Source organism: Drosophila sulfurigaster, chromosome X, assembly GCF_023558435.1.
Source record: "Drosophila sulfurigaster albostrigata strain 15112-1811.04 chromosome X, ASM2355843v2, whole genome shotgun sequence".
In the NCBI taxonomy this organism is placed as follows: domain Eukaryota; kingdom Metazoa; phylum Arthropoda; class Insecta; order Diptera; family Drosophilidae; genus Drosophila; species Drosophila sulfurigaster.
The window spans coordinates 6,443,285-6,464,187 of record NC_084885.1 but is presented as its reverse complement, the minus strand read 5'-3'; the positions used below and the strand labels follow the sequence as shown (position 1 = coordinate 6,464,187).

Genomic DNA, 20,903 nt, shown 5'->3' with positions numbered 1-20,903 from the left:
ATAAACAATTATGAAAATTTCAAATTTGAATTAGAATTTGATCGATGAGAAAACTATATCTATATATGAGCTCAAAATAGAGATTAAATGAAATTCCTAAGCTAAAAATGCATTTATTTAAATATAATAAAACAAATGTCTAATATTGCACACTAAAATTGTGTCAATGTAATATAGAATATTATACGATTTCTTGCAAGAATAAATTTTAAATTACAAATATTTATATTACGATACAAAATATTAGAATTTATTAAGACATAATGTTTATTATATAAATAGAACATTAATTCAACAAAATTATTATTTATCTTTAGGCATAATTTCATACGGTGATCCTTTTCAGCTGTTGAAAAGTTCAATAAATCTATAAAGTTAGATATCTTGCAAGCAGTTATAGAGCACGTCAGAGCTGGAATGTGGTTCAGCATAAATATGCTAACGCATCAACAACGTATTAAGGCATCGAGACCTAAAAAAGAGAACGAAACGAAAAGTGCTCTATGTGCTGCTCAATAAAAAAAAACAAAAACAAAAACGCAAACGCAAAAAAAGGATAAGAAAAATGAAAATGAAAATAAAAATAAAAACGAGGAACTGATTGCTCCACTTCGACGTAGCTGCTGCCGTTGGCGTCAATGCTGAACCTCCACTCTGCACTCTGACAGACAGAGTCTCCTCTCTCTGTGGTGGTGCTTGGCAGCCATCAGCAGAGTTGAAGCTGGTTTGCTTGGCGAGTGCTGTCTGCTGTCCAATAGATGACGCTCGCTTGTTGGTTTTTACCATGGCCGCCGCACAATATTTTCCAGCGTCACGTGCGCACTTAAACATCAGCATCATGATGGTATTCGGGGCAGTGAAGCGCAGAGCAGCGCAGAGCAGCGCAGCGCTGGCTGAAGACTCAGAGGCAGCCGCAATGCAAAGCGTAGCACCCAAAACTCTCAACTCCCTTCTCATCCTCAGTGGAGTGTATATGCATATATCACAGTCAGTTTAGAATCAATAAAATATAACTTTGCGTGCTGATTTCTCTGTGTATGGCCCGAGGCCGAGTGTTGTACGTTGAACGCTGAACGCTGTACGTTGAACGCTGCTTCGACATCTCAAGGTGGGGCATGCTACACTACACATGCCGCATGCCGCATGCCGCATGCCGAAAGCAGCTCGCCATGCTTAGCAGCTGCCAGCTGTGAAATGTATTCATAAACATCGCCGGCGACATGAGAGCTAAAATCCCGGAACCAACAACCGACTGACAGCAGCACGTGCATCCATCTGTCTGTCTGCACACACCCACACCCACACCCTCTCATGTGTGTGAGGCGTTTTGTCTGCGCTTAGGGATTTCCGCTTGAATGCGAATTTGATATGCGCAATAAAATATTAAAAAATCGACAAAATTGTTTTTAAAGCGCGTAATTCAACAGACGACGCCCCGAAGACACCCAAACATATTTGCATGTATTAGTATATGAGTGTGTGTGTGTATGTGTGTGTGTGTGATTGTGTGGAAAAACCAAAAACCAAAAACTGAACGCGTTTTCAGTCGCATTTCGAAACGCGTTGCGCATGCAAAATGAACTCTTTAAATGTGATTCAAACGCTTTGATATTGTGTGTGTGAGCGTGTGTGTGTGTGTGTGTGTGTGTGTGTGTGTGTGTGTGTGTGTGTGTGTGTGTGCCTGTCATGACCTGTCGCCTAAAATATCAGTGAGGTTTTTCTTATGTTGAAACGCTTAATGGATTCAAGCTGCAATCATTAGGCAAAAACAAAACAAAACAAAACAAAACTGTTTTCAACTTTCAACACAAGTTTAAGTAGCTGGCCCCAAAAATAGAAACGATTTTCAAAGCTGAGCTCTTTGCTTTAATATGAAATACCCTTTAAATTTATTTCTTTTGTGTTAGTCATTGAAATGAATATCTAAATAACACAATTTCATAACTAAAGCACTTTAAGCACTTTTAAAGCTCACTCCCATATTTGCCCACAAATTACGTATACGGACCGTCGAACAAGCGACTTTTTTTTCTAGGGTATGCACATCGCCAGCAATCAGCAATGGACTGTGAAATGCGCTAACAAAACTTGGTCCAAACACCAACGACAACAAAATGCTCATATTAAAGTCAGCGCGGACGGGAAAGAAAAGTGACAACAAAAGAGGAAGAGGAAACGACGTTAGAGTTGTTGCAGCGCAAATGCAAATGAGCGTTAAGTGGGCGTTGGACCCTGGGCGTGGCACATTGGCGTTAAAGTTGACGTTGGCGCTGACGTTGGCGCTGACGTTGACGCTGACGTTGATGTTGACATAATTGTCATTGAAGATAGTTTTAAATGTGCCGTTCGCCACTCGCCACTTGGCAACATTTTGACTATTGCAAATTGATTTTTCTAGCTGCAGCCACATGTCTTCAATCCCTCCTTACCACCCTCTATATCGCACATCGATTTTGAATTCTTTTATGCAATAAATACAAAGAGCGAGAGAGAGAGAGAGAGAGAAAAGTTTTGCACAAATTGTGGCGCAAAATTTGCAACTTTCGCATAAAGTTTGACTCAAATTACCTAAACGTTGACGTCAAAATCAACGTCAGCGATGGCGACGGCGACGGCAGCGACGTCGACAGCAGCTCCAATAACGGAAAAGATGTTGAAAAGTGAAAAGCGCAAAGTACTTGGCCGAAAAGTTGCAAGATTGTTTGACAAATACGGGACAAACACAACCCAAGCTAATGTGAGAGAGTGGCTTAAAAAACACGAGAGAGAGATTTAGGGCAGAGAAAAAGGTGGTGAGAGAAAGCGAGAGATAAAAAAAAGTAATGACTATTCACAGGCAAGTTCTCCTGTTCACTATTAACAACTGAATCAAATTTCAAAGGCTGCAAAGCGACAACTCTAAGAGTATTACAAATAGCAGTTCATTTTTCGATATTTATCCATGTAATTTGAATTTATGCTGTATTTTTCAAGTCAATTATATAAATAATAAAATAAACATTAGTGCAAAGTGTTTCATCTAGAATTGATATAAAGATCTCCCTCTCTGTCTGTCACTTACTCTTTCTTTCTCCATCTCTCCTTCCCTTTCTCTGTTAGTATTTTAAATGCTTTGCCTCAACGCAGCTGAAATTAAGTGTGTCCATTTCGATTTAAGTACTGCGCCCCAAAATTCGAGACGATCTCATACATATGCTAATGTGATGAGAGCGCGTTGGCATATGAAATGATGTCAAATGTGCGAGTGGAAAGTGAAGAGCAAAGAGTGAAGCACGCAAAAAAGTGCGAAACTTTTTGGTGAGCAACAGAAAAAAACAAGGAAGGAAAATCAGAGCCTGAAATGGCAACTAACGGCAGCACCCAGAATCCTTCCTCAACCCGAAATCGAGGCGTGGTCAAGGGCGAAGGGGTAGAGGGGAGGTAGAGAGGAGGAGTGGCGAGGGAGATGAAGTGATGCGAGTCCAATACACAAAACCCTCGCTTGCCACAGGCTTCAGAGCCGGCGATATGGCTAATGTCGTTGTTGTGGGCAAAATTCAATTTACTGCCTGAGTCCATAAGCACACGCACATAACAACAGCAACAGAAACAACAACAACAACAGAGAGGGAGCGGCAGTGGCAAGAAGAAGTGGCAGCAACAACTACAACAAGCGCAAGTTGAGGCAGGCGGCAAACAAAACGCGGCTGCTGCGCTGTATGTGTGTGTGTGTTGGCAGCTCTGTGAAGCATATAATCGACAAATACGCACACACACACACACACACATACACACACACAGAGAGATGAGGAGAAGGGACATGGCCACATTGCGTATACGCAACGTAGCACAAAAGCGACAGGCGAACGCGCAAACCGCTTAAAGCCAACGAAAATTGCCAGCGACAACATCATAAACTCAATATGTATTCAATCCATTTGACTTTTTGCCCGCCATCGTTGACGTGCTTGCCACATCAGTGGGCGTGGCAACACCAACAACAACAACGCACACTTGCTGGTTGCCCCCAAAAGTTTCCACTTCCACTCTGCCCCCTCCCTTAGCCTTCCCTTTCATTGCGAACGTTTGCGAATCGTACCAACAAAAAAAAACAAAAAAAAAAATGAAACCGAAGAGCAAAAAAATATTCGGTTCATTCTTTTTTTTCGCTCGCATTGATTTTCAGACACTGATTGTGTTGTGTCTAACCGATTGATTTGTGTGTGTGCGTGTGTGTAGAGTGTGTGCGTGTGTTGGTGCGTGGGTGTGGTCTCCATCGATGTGAGTGCGAGTGTGAGTGTGTGTCGGCATCGTGTAAAGCATGTGGCAAAGCATTCGATATAGACATTGGCATGACCAAAAACCAACGCGACTGCCAATAGATCAACAAGCATGCCAATCGACTCACTGACTGACTGACTAACTGTTGAACTGTCTGACTGACTGACTGACAGACTGAGTGTCTGACTGGACAGCTGGCTGATTAAGAATGCTGCTGCATGCGGTATGCGTGCGGCATGCGGCATGTGGCAAGCTGATGCCGCTGGCTTTGCATTTTATGCAAATGCCGAAACAATCAACTTTTTAGTTGAGTTTCAGCTGCATTCGCAATAAGCTTCAAATGCATTTTCAAGTGCTACACCATCACGATTCTGTCGTTGATGGGGTGTAAATGTCTGCTTGTAAAACAATGTGAGAAGCATGGCCAGCATTTGCACTTGTTTGCATGACCCGCAAAAGTATGCTACGCTTTTTTTTCGCTCCCAACAAACAATCGATTATTTATAGATTACTACAATTTGCTGACCAGATTAATTTCTCGACAGCAGTGTAATTTAATTATAATAGAAGTTGTAAAGTAAAAATTGTGTGTGTAATCATTTATCGATATTACAAAATGAATGAACAAAATGCATTTGTTATCAATATTGCTCATATATTTACAACTAATATGTAAAGTTGCTTCATTTATTTTTCATTCATAGTTAAACGCTACACAGCACTTAAATTAACTAACCGTTACGCATTACTCAGCACTTAAGTTAAATAATCAGTTTGTACTACACAGCACATAAAATCAAAAAGTATGGAAAAGAAGAAATCGTGAATTCGATAGTAAAGCGACTCTATACGAACATCTAGACTAAATGTAGAATATTGTAAAATAATAAACATAAAATTACTTTGAATATTCATCGCCTACTAACATTCATATTTATACACCACACAACACCGTTTCACATTAATCAACACTTAAATTAGGTAATCAATTTCACTAGGTTATATTCCCAGAGTCTTTATTTTAGTTTATTTTTAAATTACAATTATTTACAGAAAAGATTTATCGATTAAATGTTACATCTTAGTGCTTTAAGCACCTCAGTTCACTTTCGCGGCTTTAAGCCACTTCCCTTTGACGGCTTCGTCATATACTAACGATCTATCGTGTCATCGATATCATCGATATTTTGACAATTTTTAGTACAGTACACATAACATCAGAAATTATCGTTAGAAAGAAATCGGGATCTCGATAGTAAAGAGTAAAAGATTGTGAGAGATTGTAAAATAAGTTAAAATATTTATCGTGTACAATTACCAACAATTACCTGAAATCTAACCAAGTAAATAATTAAATGCAAAATTAAATACACAGTTTAACACTTGCTTAAATATAAATACTTTTCGATAGCCGCGGATTTTGTGCAGTTTATTGCTGGAAGCACATTAAATGCTGCTGGATGTATAAAATCGATTAATTGCATCGCTTATTAAGCTGAATGCCAGAACGTTTAATGCATTAACACAAAGCGCATTTATATAGTAAATTGTTGGCATCTCACTTTCATTGCTCCACATGGATTTAAATTCCATTTTGATCTCGTTGTTGTTCTTGTTGTTGCTTAGTTCATTCACAAAAATTTCATTTGTCGCCACAACTGACCCAACAACACAAACTCACACACACACACACACATGCACGCTTCGTGGGGCATAAAAACATTTGAAAATTTATAGAAATAAAAAAAGTTATAAATGTAGAATGAAAATATATAAAAAAAAAAAAATAGACAGACAGAGAAACTGATGCAACCAACTGTGCTGCCAACAGCTGCAGTTTTCCCTCTGTAAAGAGTGTATTTTAGAGTGTGTGCATGTGTGTTTGTGTGTGGCTGGCAAATGGCAGCCTGGGTTTTGAAAATTTCATCATTGCATTTTGGGTTTTTGGCTTCGATCGACGACGCGCCGCTTTGGCAGTTAAGCATTTCTCTAGTGCCAGGGCGTTTTTGTTGAGCGATTTCGCTTGCCCCCGATTGTGGCACTTACATTCGCTTCTCCCTTTCTCCCTCTTTCTCTCTCTCTCTTTCTCTCTCTCTCTGCTTTGCTGAGTGTGCTGACTCCAGTCCCCAAACACTACCATATTTTCTGATTTTTTTTTGTTATTTTTTCGTTGCACTGACTGTGCCTTCTGTCATGGCTGAGTGCCTCTTTAGCGTAGCTCAAGTGGCCTCAGTGCGAGTGTGTGTGTGTGTGTGTGTGTGTGAGAGTGTGGGGCAGATGGGAGTTGGGTGGCTAAGACCAGCACACGTATGTTGAGTGACTGCTCAAATCTGACGGGCATCGCTCCCATTGCTCTTGCTGCTCTCTCTTCCTTGCTCCATCTCCAGCTCCAGCTCCAACTCCAACTCCAGCGATGTCATTTCCAATGCTCATTGCCGAGTTCTTTGCCATTGATTTGTGTGTAGAGAGCAGCAGCAGCAGCTGGAGACAGTTAAGGCCCCAAACCGCTTGGCACATTTCGCTTGATTGCCCAATTCGGGCAACCGTCTCCTTCTCTGCCAGCCTGAGCCTCAGCCTACCAGCCAAAGCAGTCGCATTAAAAAAACGACGACCTCATACATACACACTCACACACACATATATAAATAGATATATGCCTCCTGGTTTTGCGTCTTTTTTTTTTTTTTAAGTCAATATCTGAGGTTGGGAAACGAGGCAAGAGGCAATCAGGCAAACTGCTTAAGCTCCGGCCACGCCCTGCTTTCCACATATGTGTGTGTGCGCCATTCCCGCTTTATCATTATCGGCAAAAGCAGTCATCATCATTGTGGGGCAGGAGATGAACTCGCATAAAACGGCGCATAAACTTCGACTGCCGCTTCACGACGACTTCAACTTTAGTCTCCGTTTCAGTTTCAGTTTCAGCTTCGGTTTCAACTTGAGCAACCCGCGCTAATAAAAACATTAACGTACATATGCCAGGCGGATGGGATGAGAAGTTCACTCGGGGATCAGCGAAGTTTACTCATAAATAAATATTTCCTTGGCTAACATTTTAAGCAGTCGGGCGCGAACAATGCTCGCTGCTTAAAGCCAAGTCGAAAGTTCGAGTTTTTGGACACAGCGTGCCAATTTGTTAATAGTAGAAGCAAAAGTTCTCGAGTTGTTGTAATTTGAAACTGTTTACATTCGCCCAAAGGGGTTGCCCATGTTAGCTATATCTCTTTCTTTCTCTGTGCTCCAATTGTCGAAGTTTCTGCGAATTTTGCCAGATAACAAAACGCGGGCGAGGCAAAACTTTTGCTCCTGGACGCATGTAACAATGGCATTCAAGTTTCCTGGCCCTAGCCCTGTTCCTCGACCCCTTTTTGCGAGCACTTAGAGAGCTTGGAGCTGAGGCCATGCTTGATTGGCTGATTGACTTGGCAATGGCCCGCGGCAGACTTAATTGTTCAGTGCTCGTAAAACTATTTTGCCACAGTTTTGAGATCTGATGTTATCCTCGCAAATGCGTTCGTCAACTAAACCACAGCATTAAGAAGAGGAAAGTTTGCCTCAAATGCAAAATGACTGTCGCGACTTTAAATTTATGCCCGACGTTGAAAATTCAATTTCGCTGCCATCGCAAATTTTCAAATATTCCAAGTCTCTCTCTCTCTGTCTCTCTTTCTCACCCGCTGTTTCTTTGGCGTTCTCTGTCTCTTATTCGCTGATAAATTGCCATCAACTCTCTCATATAGTATAGCTGGCTGTTTAAGCTTACACTTCATATACGCGTTGCCCTTGCTCCTCGTTTCTCCCTTGCCTCTCACTCTCTCTTTCTGTCTCTCTGTCGCTCGCTGTGTATCACACATGCTGCGACTGGCATGTTGCATGCCTCACTGAGCAATAAGTTCGACAAACTCATTTCATTAAGCTCACAGCTGCATAAAAAACGAGCTAATGCGCTACCGATGCTGTTGCTGTTGCTGTTGCTGCTGCCTTGTAACGATTCCTCCAACAGCTTGCGTGCCTCTTCACCTCCTTCCGCCACAATCGATTGTCCCTGCAGCTTGCAACATCGCTGCTGTTGCTGTTGCTCGTTCTCTCCACGGTCGAGATGCCTCATCATTTATTGGCAAGCGCTTTTCAACGGATTGGCAGCAGCAACATACGCGTCGATACACACACACTCTCACACACACACACACATACACACTCACATACTTTCACACACATTCGCCTTAGGCAGAATCAGCTTAGAGTTCAACTGACACGAAGGCTCAAACTCAGACTCAAACTGATACTGATACGGAGACTGAGACTGAGACTCTGAGACTTCGACTCGCTCGGCTTGAGATTCATTTTGCAGGGCCATGGACACGTCACGACATGCTAGGACATGCAAGGACATACCAGGAGCTGCCTGTTGGTATTTATTTGCCAACCAGCAGCCGGCAGCCTCAATATGTGCCGCACTCCAAAGCCATCAATTTTTTATTAGATTAAATAAAATTTACCAACGATTTATCTAAGCTCACGGCCGCGTCTGTCTTTCATTTCCTGTCTCGTGTCTCGTGTCTCCTGTATCCTGTCTCTGTCCCCTTCCGTCCATCTTCTATCTTGCATCTCCTGTCTTCTGTTGCCTGTCTTCTGTCGGCAGCTTCTTGTTTCTGTTGGTCTGTTGCTCCGTTGCTGCTGCTCCCACGAGTATCCGATTGGCAAGGACAATAATAGCAGCAGGATGTGCTGGTTGCATTTAATGCAACTATCTGATTTACTCAACCCCAACAAACAAAACAAAAAATAAATAAATAAAAGCACCATTGACGAGTGAATAAACAAGTTTATAAGATGTCAAAGACCTTATTTCTGATGTACGAAATTTTGGCTATAGCTTTGCTTTTGGGTAATGCTAAAAAACAATTAAGCTTTACATATAAAATTTAAATAATAATAAATATCGTTCTCTTTAAGAAAATAATACATTTTTTAGTGATTTATTTTTAAAGAAAGTTCGCATACACATAAATTTATGCTTTTGAAAATTATTAGCTATTAAAATTGTATGTAATTGCCTATTAATTATGAAACAATAACAATATTTTATATGAAGTTTAAGATGCTAAAATGAAAATATAAAATGTCAATTTATTTATATATATCCTTTAACAATTTATCTTCCAAAATTTGTGTATTAAATACTTGTTTTGTACAACTACGAATTTATGGAAGAATATTTTGTCAGACAATTGCGCATACGTTCATTTCAAATTTAACTAATTATCCATCAAAGTCAAATAAGATTTTTCTAATGATTGAGAAAAATATGTATGAACGCAAACTATGAAATTTATGCAATTTAATTGTAGTTTTTATGCGACTAAAAGCGAAAACTTTAAAATTACCTTAGATAAGCAGACAGTGGCAATAAAAATATTTCTAGATTCACAGAAGATGAGTTCAAAAGAATACAACTATATAAAGCAATAATAGTAAATGCAATTACAATTAGTTTTAAGTTTGTATAATCATCGTGTAATTATTGTGGTTAATACTCCGCTGCGTATGTCGCGCATTAATGAATGCAATAATCTGCAATGTCGAATGTGCGCACAAAAAAAAGAAAAACCCATTAATCGCATTTCCCAAGAGCCAGACTCTGTCTTGCTGTTCCGCTTCCTCCCCCTGCACACTCCGCGCCCCACGAAACTCATTTGCAATTGCCATCGAGCCATCGACTTGCCGATCAAACTCTGTCCTCAGTCCTCGTGAAATTTGTTCGAAATTCATTGCGCGATTTCTTCGTGTTATTTTGTGCCATTGCCAAAATGGAATTCTTACGTCGAAGCTGAGCTGCCACGCCCATGATTGGATGCTTCCCCCGCTCCAGCCGCCGCCCACTTTCGATTTTCCCATGAGCCGCAGACGTTGCACAGACTTTGCCGTTGTCCTCGCGTTGTTGCTGTTTTCTTCGTCTTCGTCTTCGTCTTCGTCTTCGTCTTCGTCTTTTCCTTTTTCCGTTTTCGCCGTCTGCTTCACCTCAGCAGCTGCAATGAAAATACATTAAAATGCAGTTGCAATTGCTTTTGCAGTTTGCAGTTTGCCATTGCCATTGCCACGCCCACAAGAACACTCAGTGAGCCACACCCAGACTCACTCAGGAATTGCGAGCTGCAGTGGCATTCATCAGAGTTATCCTGTCTCGTTATCCTTGTGCTTTACATGCAATACGAGCAGCTCGACGGCAAAGCCACTTAGCATTTTCCACCTTTGCTTTCCACCTTGCCTCGCCTCGCCTCGCCCCGCATTTTCTCACTCTCGCACTCACTATTGTTGTACACAATTCACATTCATCTTAGAATAAACAACTGAATGAAAATGAATTCTATAATTGATTTAAATGCATTTCTTCTCCTTGCAGCTAAGCTCGCTCTGAGTTGCGTTTCTTAACGACGACGACGACGTCGCTTCGAGGTAAGTGCGAACAATTTGCAACAATTATTAAAACACCGTGTCGATAGCAAATGCAATTAAATGAAGGAATACAACAGATTCCCTCCCCAATAAGTATGCTATGCGTTTTATTGTGAAATTGTTGCGAACGAAATTCAAGAAAAACGCGAATTTCCAAATACAAAATGAGCTCGCATCGAATTTAAGTTGCAAAAATATTTATGCGAATTTATGGTAATCGAGAAAGAGAGCGAAGTCTTTATTCATTTATTTAATGCGCCAGCATTTCTTTTTATTCGGCATTTGATGTGCGTATAAATGTGAATGTAAATTTGAATGCGTGTTTTTATACCCGCTACCCACTCGGTAAAAGGGTATTATATTATTTGGTACATTAAATCATGACTACACTCTTTAAAATTCTTGTAAATTTGGCATTTCTTGTACTTTATGGTATGTTTTAAATGTATTAGTATATTTATATACCAAGCATAGCCTTTGGTTTGTTTCGGTATTTTTCAAAATATTTTTTTTTTGGTATATTTTAAATGTAAAAATATTGCATACTTTGCACTCTTTTGTACACTATATTTATATACAAAATATAGACTTTAGTATATTTTTATTTTAGTATATCGATTTGGTATATTATAAATGTAAACATATAACATACTTTGTACTCTATGGGTTTTTAAAATATTACGGTATATTGATATACCAAACCTAGACTTCAGTATGTTTTTTAGTGTATTGTATTGATTCACCAATTATAGCCATCCGTATATTTTAGTACTTTCGCGCTGTTTTATTTTTATTGAACATGCGGGTAATTCACAGTCGAGCAAACTCGACTGCAGCTTTCTTACTTGTTATATAATCAAAAGTGGAGTTGCTTGCTTTAATAGCCAGCCACATTAGTCGCCTGTCGTTAAGTGCGGCAAGCAAAGGAATTGCCACTAAATGTTATTGAAATCGAACAGCAGCCGCACCCACTTATGGGCGGCTGTTCAGCGATGCGTTGTGTTGTGTTGTGTTGCGTTGCTTTGCCTCACCAGGTTTATCTTTTATAATCGCAGGCAACAAGAAGACACACACGGCTGACTGGACAACACATGTCAACATATGTATGTTATTTTATGTATGAGTATGTGTATGTGTATTGGTGTGTGTGAGTGAGGAGTCGTCTTCTCTGTGCTTTTGACTTATTGCCCGCAACTAATTCCTAATTATAATTTCAATTAAATATTTATTTTAATTAAAAAGCAACTTCAAATACATAACCCACATCCGTTTTGGGCAATGCCACAGACAGCCACACACACACACACACACACACACACACACACACACACACACACACACACACACACACAGCTAACTGGCATTGCCACTGCCACTGCCACAACAACTGCCGCTTCAACTGTTTTTGCCGAGCCACCAGCCAACCATGCAGATCTCAGTCAGCAAACCCAATCGAGGAGCCATTCCAGCCAGAAGCCATGCTCCCACTCCATTCCTCGGTTCTGCTCTGCTCTCCTCCGCATCGCAGCTTTCAGTCAAACCATTCAGCTTGCCTGCTTCATTAAATTTCATGAATCGCCCGCAGCGTTACCCCATATCCTGTGCATGTTGTTGATGGCTTTACACACACAGCAAGAGAGATAGAGAGAGAGAGAGGGATGGAGAGGGAGAGGGAGCGCACTCTACGCTTTGTTGTCTGCCAGCTTTGGCTGGAACATGCGAATATAACTCAGCGAATCTCGCGACCCCTATGCCTCTCGCATCCCTTCATCCTCCCTTCTCACTCTCTCTCTCTCTCGCTCGCTCGCTCTTTTCGGACCCTCGCGGGCTCTTTTCTGACCATGTGCTGGCCCCGTATCTTGGCTGGCATATCGCGCGCTTCACGTTTCTGTTGTTGTTTCAGTGAAAGCCACAAAAACTGTTTGCGCTTTTATTTATTTGCTATTGATTTCCACAGTCCCAGGACGCAATTTGTTTGCAATAAACTTCATAACAATAATTCATGTCCACACAAATAAATAATTCATGGTTTCACTCGATACCAGCCGCTGTTGGCGCCCTCTCCCCATCCCCATCCCTTTGAGGCTGCATTTACTGACCATCATCAGACGACGATCTGTTCCAATCCAATCCGTGCCCAAAGCTAATGCTTTATCCTTCGCACACTCTAATTTATATAGTATATACTATATATGTATGTCTGTATATACATATGTATGTATGTATGTATATATCTCGGATAGATAATTTCATTGCGCAAAACGAATGTCTGAAGCTGTTTGGCCGTCGAGATTTCAGATTCGACGACGTGGCTCGCAGCAGGACCCAGAACGGAGAACGGAGAACGCAGCACGCAGGACACTGGAGGAGCATAAAAGTCGAGGAAGCGGCGAAGCTAATAAATTCAATGCGCGTTGCGATAATAAAAACTAAACATTAAATTAAAAAGGTGTTTCATTGCGTTGTCAATGCCATTCATGCATGTAAAAGCGCTGCCAGAAATATGAATGAGTGCACACTGTTCGCACAGTGGGGCCAAAAACGCACTCAGACTAGCAGATGATTTACTTTGCTTAGGCAAAGAGTTTTCTCAGCAAATAATTTACTTTCCCTAGTAAAGAAAAAGTTGTTCTTACTTTACAAACATTCCATTACGGTCGATATATTTTGTATTGAAAGGGTCCAACTTCTTGTTTTATTTCAAAGAGTTATCTGGAAAAAATAAAGTAAATTCTTAACCTTTTGATTATTCATTTATTTATTTTGAAGAGATGTGTAGGAAATCAAATAAAATAAATATTAAAAATTCCTGATTTTTTAGTTATTCAAATGATAGTGTCATTTGCTTTTACTGTAATAGGTGCGCCAATATTATTGTAAAAATTCAATAAAATATTAACTGTCACTTTTAAAACATTTGCTTTAGTATGCTTTCACTTATATATGTATAATATTTTTCTGTCATCCTCACCTTTGTTTGAAATAGAAATTCAAAAAAAGATTGAATAAAAGATGCTTTAATATGCTGATAGTATTTTCTACATATATTTTTCAATCAGAACCACAAAATGTTATTCAAAATTACATTTTTGTTATATTCTATAACGTCGTCAAGATATTAGGCTGAGGTTTGACCTGAAAGAGTTTCATATAATGTACTATTATGGTACTATATTACTTAATAAATCCTAATCTAAAAAAAAAACTTAGTTATATTTCTAAAAACTTAATATATTATTGAAGGCCTGCCTTCTTTCTTAAATTAAAACAACAGTTAAAAGCTTCAAAAATTCTTCTATATATCCCCATCTAATTGCCTTACAATCTAACCGTAAAAGTTGGTTAAATAAGTATGTTCACTATATTTAGTGCATTATATTTGGAGCATTGAAATGCAGCTTTAATGCTTTGAACGCATTCACATTCTGCGGTCTTTCAGTTTCTCTCTGTCTCTCTCTTTGTCTGTATCCAACATATATTATTACTTTGCTACTCGACTGATCCCTTTTATGGGGCAATTCCTTGGAGCTATTTGGCATTGTGAAATGCTTACCAAGCTGTCAAACATTTCTCAAATGGTTTTATTGACTTTGCTACACTGTGAATAACTATTAGAATAGTTGAGTGGTTTTGTGAGTGTGTTTGAGTAACTCGAGTCTGTACGACGAGGGGGAGAGGGGAGAAGTGTTCATGCGATATCGCTAAGTAATCGAAAACAAAAAACGATAACTGACACAGACGCCGCAATGACACTCTCAGTGTGTGTGTGTGTGTGTGTGTGTGTGTGTGTGTACGTATTGCCATTAGCATTTCCACAAGCCATTGTCATTTCCATTACCCCTTTCTCTTAGAGAGCGGGAGAGAGTGAAAGAGAGAGAGAGAGTGAGAGACGCTATGCATGGGAAATTGAATTTCCCATTATCGTATAAATGAAAATTAATGAAATTTTTGCGAGCTTCAAGCTTTCGCTTCGCTCGCATTTGTAATGCCAACTCTGGGGAAAGTAAAACTTTCTGCGCTGTTAGCTGATTGAATGCATAAAGTGACATGGACATGAGACTGACCAAAAGAGAGAAAGAGAGTGAAAAACAGAGAGAGAAAGAGAGAGTGCTTGTTTGACGACAGCGAATAGAGACCGACTGAACACTTGAAATGGAGTTGCGACGTTTGTGTTTTGAATTCGCCAATGCCGCATTACTCATACGCCACGTGCACCACGGCGCTTTGATTTTTGTGCTGTGCTGTCATAAAAAGGCTGCCAAAGAGTCGAGCCAGTCGAGCAGTTGAGCAGTCGAGTAGTCGCTGGATGAATTGGACACTCATTCGAATTGATTTCGTATGTGGCGCATAAGTCAAACGAATTTCGTATCAATAAGCAGAAGGATATGTGGAGAACATTTCGAAAAGCCAGGACAGTAAACCAATGCGAATGAAAATGGAAATGGAAATGACGATTGCCAGAGAGAAAGAGAGAAAGAGAACGAGCTGGTCAGTCGGGCAAATATAATAAAAATGAAAAGAAAATGAAATATTTACACATGCGAGTACCGAGAGGACAAACAAATAAATAAACACAAATAAAATATGGCACAGCGCAGCGCTGCACAGCGATGACAACGATAAGGACAACTACATCGAAATGGACGAGTGCCAATTGAGAAAATGAATTTACTATGTACGAAATGGTTAAGTACAAATATGTTGAGACAGCAGCAAAGTCAAACACCAACAACATCAACAACAACAGCAACTGTCATGTTAAAGTACCGCATAGTGGAGCTAAGCCAATGCAATTTGAGCGGAAAACGATATCAAAATCAATGCCAACTAAATTCTAATTGAGCGAAGAGGTTTTTTTTATCAAATTATTTAGTTACAAGCTTTATAATTTAGTTAGTTGTGATCTGAATGAAATGTGTGCATATTAAACATAGCTGGATATTTGTTTACATTTAAAATGGCAAATAAAAATGCAACAAACTTTATTAAAAAAATGCGACTTAAAAATTAAGGGCGAGAGTTAGCTAATTTTGAATAATTTAGCAATAATATACTATATTATATATTTAGTATAGTATATATAATAATATAATTAATATACTTAAATAAATTAGTTCATCTCGTTTTAATAGTAATTAATAATAATAATGAAATTGTTTGAAACCCTTAAGAAAAGTTCAATACAGATTTCTTTAAAATTATTTCAAAGACTTTCTCAAACACTTTTACAATAAAAGTTTCATTGTCTTAAGCAAATAATTACAATGGAATTTAAGTATACCGTATACAAAAACTTCTTTATTATTTTCTGTTTTAATTGTTGATATAGTTTAGACATTATTTAAAATTTGAAATGCAGCTAAAGAATTCATCTCTCTTCGTCTTCTATTTTATTGTCATTTCATTCTTTCTTTGTTTCTGCTCAGTTCCTAAAGCAGCTATGCGTGAGCAGTTAACTTGGGCTACAAATTAATGTAATTGATAGCTTTGAAGCTCATTTTAAATGCAAATAGCTTGAGCTAAGCGATGTCATCACACTGTGTTTACAAAATTCGCAAATCTAGTTCTCATATTGATACCTCGAATTCGAGTTGCCAAGCGCACTGATGGCTGCTCCTGTTGACTCCAGACAAGTGCTGCTGGCAAAACTCGTGTCCACCGCTGACTGCACCTGACTGCGTTGACTGTGCGAGCATGACGCTTACAGTTGTCGTGGCGGACATTGCCACATCCAGAGCCAGAGATGGAGCCAGAGAACTGTAGCTGCAATCGAAGTCATAGCCAGAGCAACTGTAGTTGAAGCTGCAAGTGAAGCTGATTGAGGAAATGCGCATCAAGCGCTCTGAGGCACTGCCAATAAACCATGCGCCTGTCTCCGTCTCTGTCTTTGTCTCTGTTTCCCAAACGCAATGCGAGTGTGTTCACATTGATCTCGAGAGAGTTGACAGAGACAGAGAGAGAGAGAGAGAGCGGGAGAACGATAGAAGAGGCCTAAAGTGAAATCCTATAAATATGCCATTTGAAAGATAATGCAGCAATAACAAAGTGATGGCGAGGACGTGAAGCAGGACGTGGCAGCGACGAGCTCGTCGACGAGCTTGGCCAAAGATAAATAGGCAGCAGTAGGCAAACAAGATGAGCAAACAAATGTCCACGAATGGCTCTGTTCTCTCTCTCATTCTCTCTCTCTCTTCTTGATGTTCTGTGCTCTGACGCGATTGCACTTCAGTTTCAACTACAGAGCTTGCTCTAGCAACTGCTTCCTGCCCACACTTTTTGCATGTTTGTCCTGGCCTGGCAAGGACTGCTGCTGAAGCTGGCAAGCATTGAGCAAACAGGACAGCGCCAAAGGCGGCGAAACGCATTTGGAAATGCAGCGGTAAAGAGGTGGAGAGGGGAAGGGAGTCACACACTCATACAGTCACATAAAAATGCCAACTGTCCGCTTGTGTGACTGAGCCTGTCAGCAGGACATGTGCATGAGACACAAGAAAATAGATAGATTTCGACGACGTCGAGCTGGGATTTTGCAAAAGAAGAAATTAGAAATGCAACAGCAGCAGCAGACGCTGCAAGGAGGAGGAGGAGAAGAGTATAGGGTGAAGTCGGGGGGGGAGGTGAATAAAGTCAGCAAATAACAACAAAAATAGTAAATAGTTGGCTCGTTTGAAAGTTGAAGGGTATTTTATATGAGCTTCGGCCAAACAGAAGAGCTACTGCGATAACGCCAGAGAGACGCTCGATGTCTTGGCTTTCATAGCGGTAGATAGAGAGAGAGAGAGAGAGATAGATAGACAGAAAGAGAGCGAGACAGCTGGAGACACACACAGTTGTTTGCTAGATTAAATTTACTACATTTGAAATTGAATAACTAAAGCTCCCAAAGGATCATCTTCATTTTGTATTTATCCAGAATGAATGGTAAACGACAGTTGGAATAACACACTCACACACACACACACTCGCACACACATACACTCTCACATACACACAGATGAGGGCATGGATTGATGATAGAAGCAGCCGTAGCAATAGCAAACAAAATATTGCAGAAATACGACTGAAAGCCAACGACAGGACAAACTGGCAGACAGACAGATGGAGTGACTGAAAGATAGACAGACGCTATGGCAGACGGATAGACGGATGGACAGAAGGACAGACAGACAGATACACATACGAAAACAATCAGTAATGTAATAGAAATGCCGTCGAATGAGGCACGAGACGACGAGACAGCGCTGCCTTAGTAAGCCTCTGGGGCAGAACGACGGATCGACTGGAAAAGGCACGAATATGTGATGCGATGCGAGTGTGAGATTGAGTCAGAGTGAGAGACAGAAGCGTGAGAGAGAGAGAGAGAGAGAGAGGTAAATAGAAGGAGAGGCAACAGAACTCGCAACGCTGGAATGCTGCAGGAAACAGCTTGACAAGCCGTTGAAATTTATATTGAAAGATGTTTGTTTGGTTGCATAGATTAAGTAACTGTACTTGCATTTACCTTTCTGAATCGAGCACACGAGCCACAGCAGAAGCAGCAGCAGCAGGAGCAAGGACGCACCTTCTTCGTGTCCTCAGCCTCCTTTTGCCAGCCTGTGAGCCTGTGAGCCTGCGACTGCCTGAATGCCTGGCCCATTATCCCTTTGGCACACACTCTACTCGTAAAAGCGTTTGTGGCATGCATGATTCATTAAATGACAAACACACCGTTGGCTAGACTTTAATGCACGGCAAGGAGATACCGCTTAAATATCAAAAAATATGTCAATATATATATATATATACATTTTGTGTTGTCTTAGCAATCAAACTTAATTCACATTGCGAAAATCTTTTCAATTGAAAAATTACATATTAAGTAAATGAAATACAGAAATCTTAATCAAATCTGTTCAAATATAAAAGCAATTTTGTGTTTTTACCAAATTGTTAAAATAACTATTACAACTTGCTCACAATCTGAATTATAGTAACAATCTAATAAACGTAATTTAAATTAAAGGCACTCCTTAAACTATATAAACAATATAATTGAAGGTAGTTTAAATAAAGACCTAAAATTCAAATAATTAATAAAACTGCAATGAAGTTCCAGTTCAAAAGCAACTCGCCTTTTTTCAATTCTGTTGCACTCTCAGCGCTAAATATGTCAAAAATATCGTAACTATTATATAAAGTTTTTAAACTGAAAACATTGAATTCACATTGAGTTTGTAGAACACAAAAGAATTGAAATTATTCTAAAAAAAAATTTGAAATTCAAAGATAGAAATAACCGGTCAATAGAAAAGTTCCCGGCCTGACACATAGATGGCGCTTCTACATTTAAATCGCGATGATTCTTAGAAAACTTTAAGCTATACAAGATGTGTGTAAACATTTTGATGACTGTCATTAATTTGTGAATTAAAGCGAAATAACTTTGAAGTGAAATAACAGTTGAAGCTAAAACCTATATTGCAACGATCCAATTGAAAGCAGAAAGCAGGGTATCGTAGGAATATTTGTTTAACCCGCGAGGCGTCGCTTTAAGACACAGCAAATGCAGAGGCGCCGTTGCAATGTGACGTTATTAAAGCGAGCACAACAAGGTGTGAAGTGGTGGCTGAGAGGGAGTCGAAGGGGTGGGGGGATATCGAATACGCGTTCATTACGGATTTAGCGAATTGACAAACACCTGGCACGTGCTTGCGAAATCGCGTTCATTTTAAGCAAACTCAAATCACACAGAGAGAAGAGAATAGAATGTAGTATATGGCCAGGAGAATATGCAAAGTAAGCCGACGAATGTTTAATCCAATGCCTGTTTATGTATGTTACCATGTGTGTGTGTGTGTGTGTGTGTGTGTGAGCCATTTTGCAACAATGGCTAAAAGGGGTAGCTGCTACTTTGGGGCCTGGGAATTGGGTATTAGGCAGAGTATTGGGAGAGTATTGGAAACATTCTTCGACTGTATTGTGTGAGTCAAGGCATGCGGATGTCGATGAGCTGGCGGATGCGGATACGGATGCCGACTTGCTTTCTTCAATATATGTTACATATACGCATATACATATGTGTGTATTTTTTCCCCATTTTTTTCGCTTTTGCCTTTCGTCCGCTTTGCCGTTTGTTGTTGTCTGCATTTTTTTTTGTGTGTATGTGTGTGAAGGCCGTCGCCAGTGTTATGAATAAACATAAAAGCGTTTTGGCTTCTTATCGCGCTGAGCATCAAGAATTCAATTGTATTTAATACACACACATGCACACACACACACACACACACACACAGAGAACAATCGATTGACAAGCACAAAAGAAAATGTTTTATGTCGGAGGCGCATAAAACTGAATATTACTCATACGCAGCGTATAGCAAAAAGAAGAGAGGGCAAGAGAAAAAGGCATTTGATTAGCAACAGTATCGCAATCAAATTGAAAGAATTTCTACACCACATGCTGCTCGTATTAGCCAAGAGCTGGAAGCTTAAACGTAACTTGAGGGCAGAGTTCAGCAGCGAGTGCAAATTGCTTTCAAAGTGCAATTGACATTTGGCCAAAAGTGAAAGCATTTATTTTGAACATGGGCCCAGCAGGTAACTAAAATATTCAAGGGCTTGATGGCCGAAATAGATAATTAAATTTGGTAGTTATTCGATTTCGAATTGAGTCTTGAGGCTTGTGTCTTTCTCTTGTTTTGCATTCGTTTGGAAATCACAAATGTTTTTTTGTTTTCTATTAAATCATAAATCACAAACCGAAATTCCAATTAATAAACAAGGTCACATTTTATTTATGTCAATGACATTTTATTGTTTTTTTTTTTTGGATTTGAGAATGACTAAAATTGCTTTGACTCGATGACGACAACTACATGTATGTAGTGAAAGTTACATTTATCATTGGCAAACTCGAAAGGAAATTACCACAGAGACACTTTTCATTTGCTGCCACTTTTAACTTCAACATCAGCCTCAACTTTGCTTAACTTTGCCCCAGCCAAAATAGCAAAAAAAAACACATTTTCAACTTAAAGTTTATTGTTCGAGCTCAGCTCTCAGTTCGGTTGAATTCTGTTTCCGCCTTTTTGGCTTTTGCCTGGCATCAAAACACGTGTTTAAGTGCATCACCTGAGCCCTCAGTTTCCCTCCCCCTTTCCCGCTTTCTCCCCTTGCCCTTTCTCCACTTTGTTGGCGTCTCACATGCC

General features: G+C 39.9%; 1 protein-coding gene across 1 annotated transcript in view; it reads left to right on the top strand.

Moving 5' to 3' along the window:
• Window positions 1-20,903, top strand: part of LOC133847168 (chaoptin) — a 169,786-nt gene that overhangs the window by 16,165 nt on the left and 132,718 nt on the right. Inside the window, exon 2 of the mRNA XM_062281994.1 lies at window positions 10,664-10,716. The gene's annotated coding sequence lies outside the window, so the exon portion shown is untranslated. The remainder of the gene's footprint in view (window positions 1-10,663; window positions 10,717-20,903) is intronic.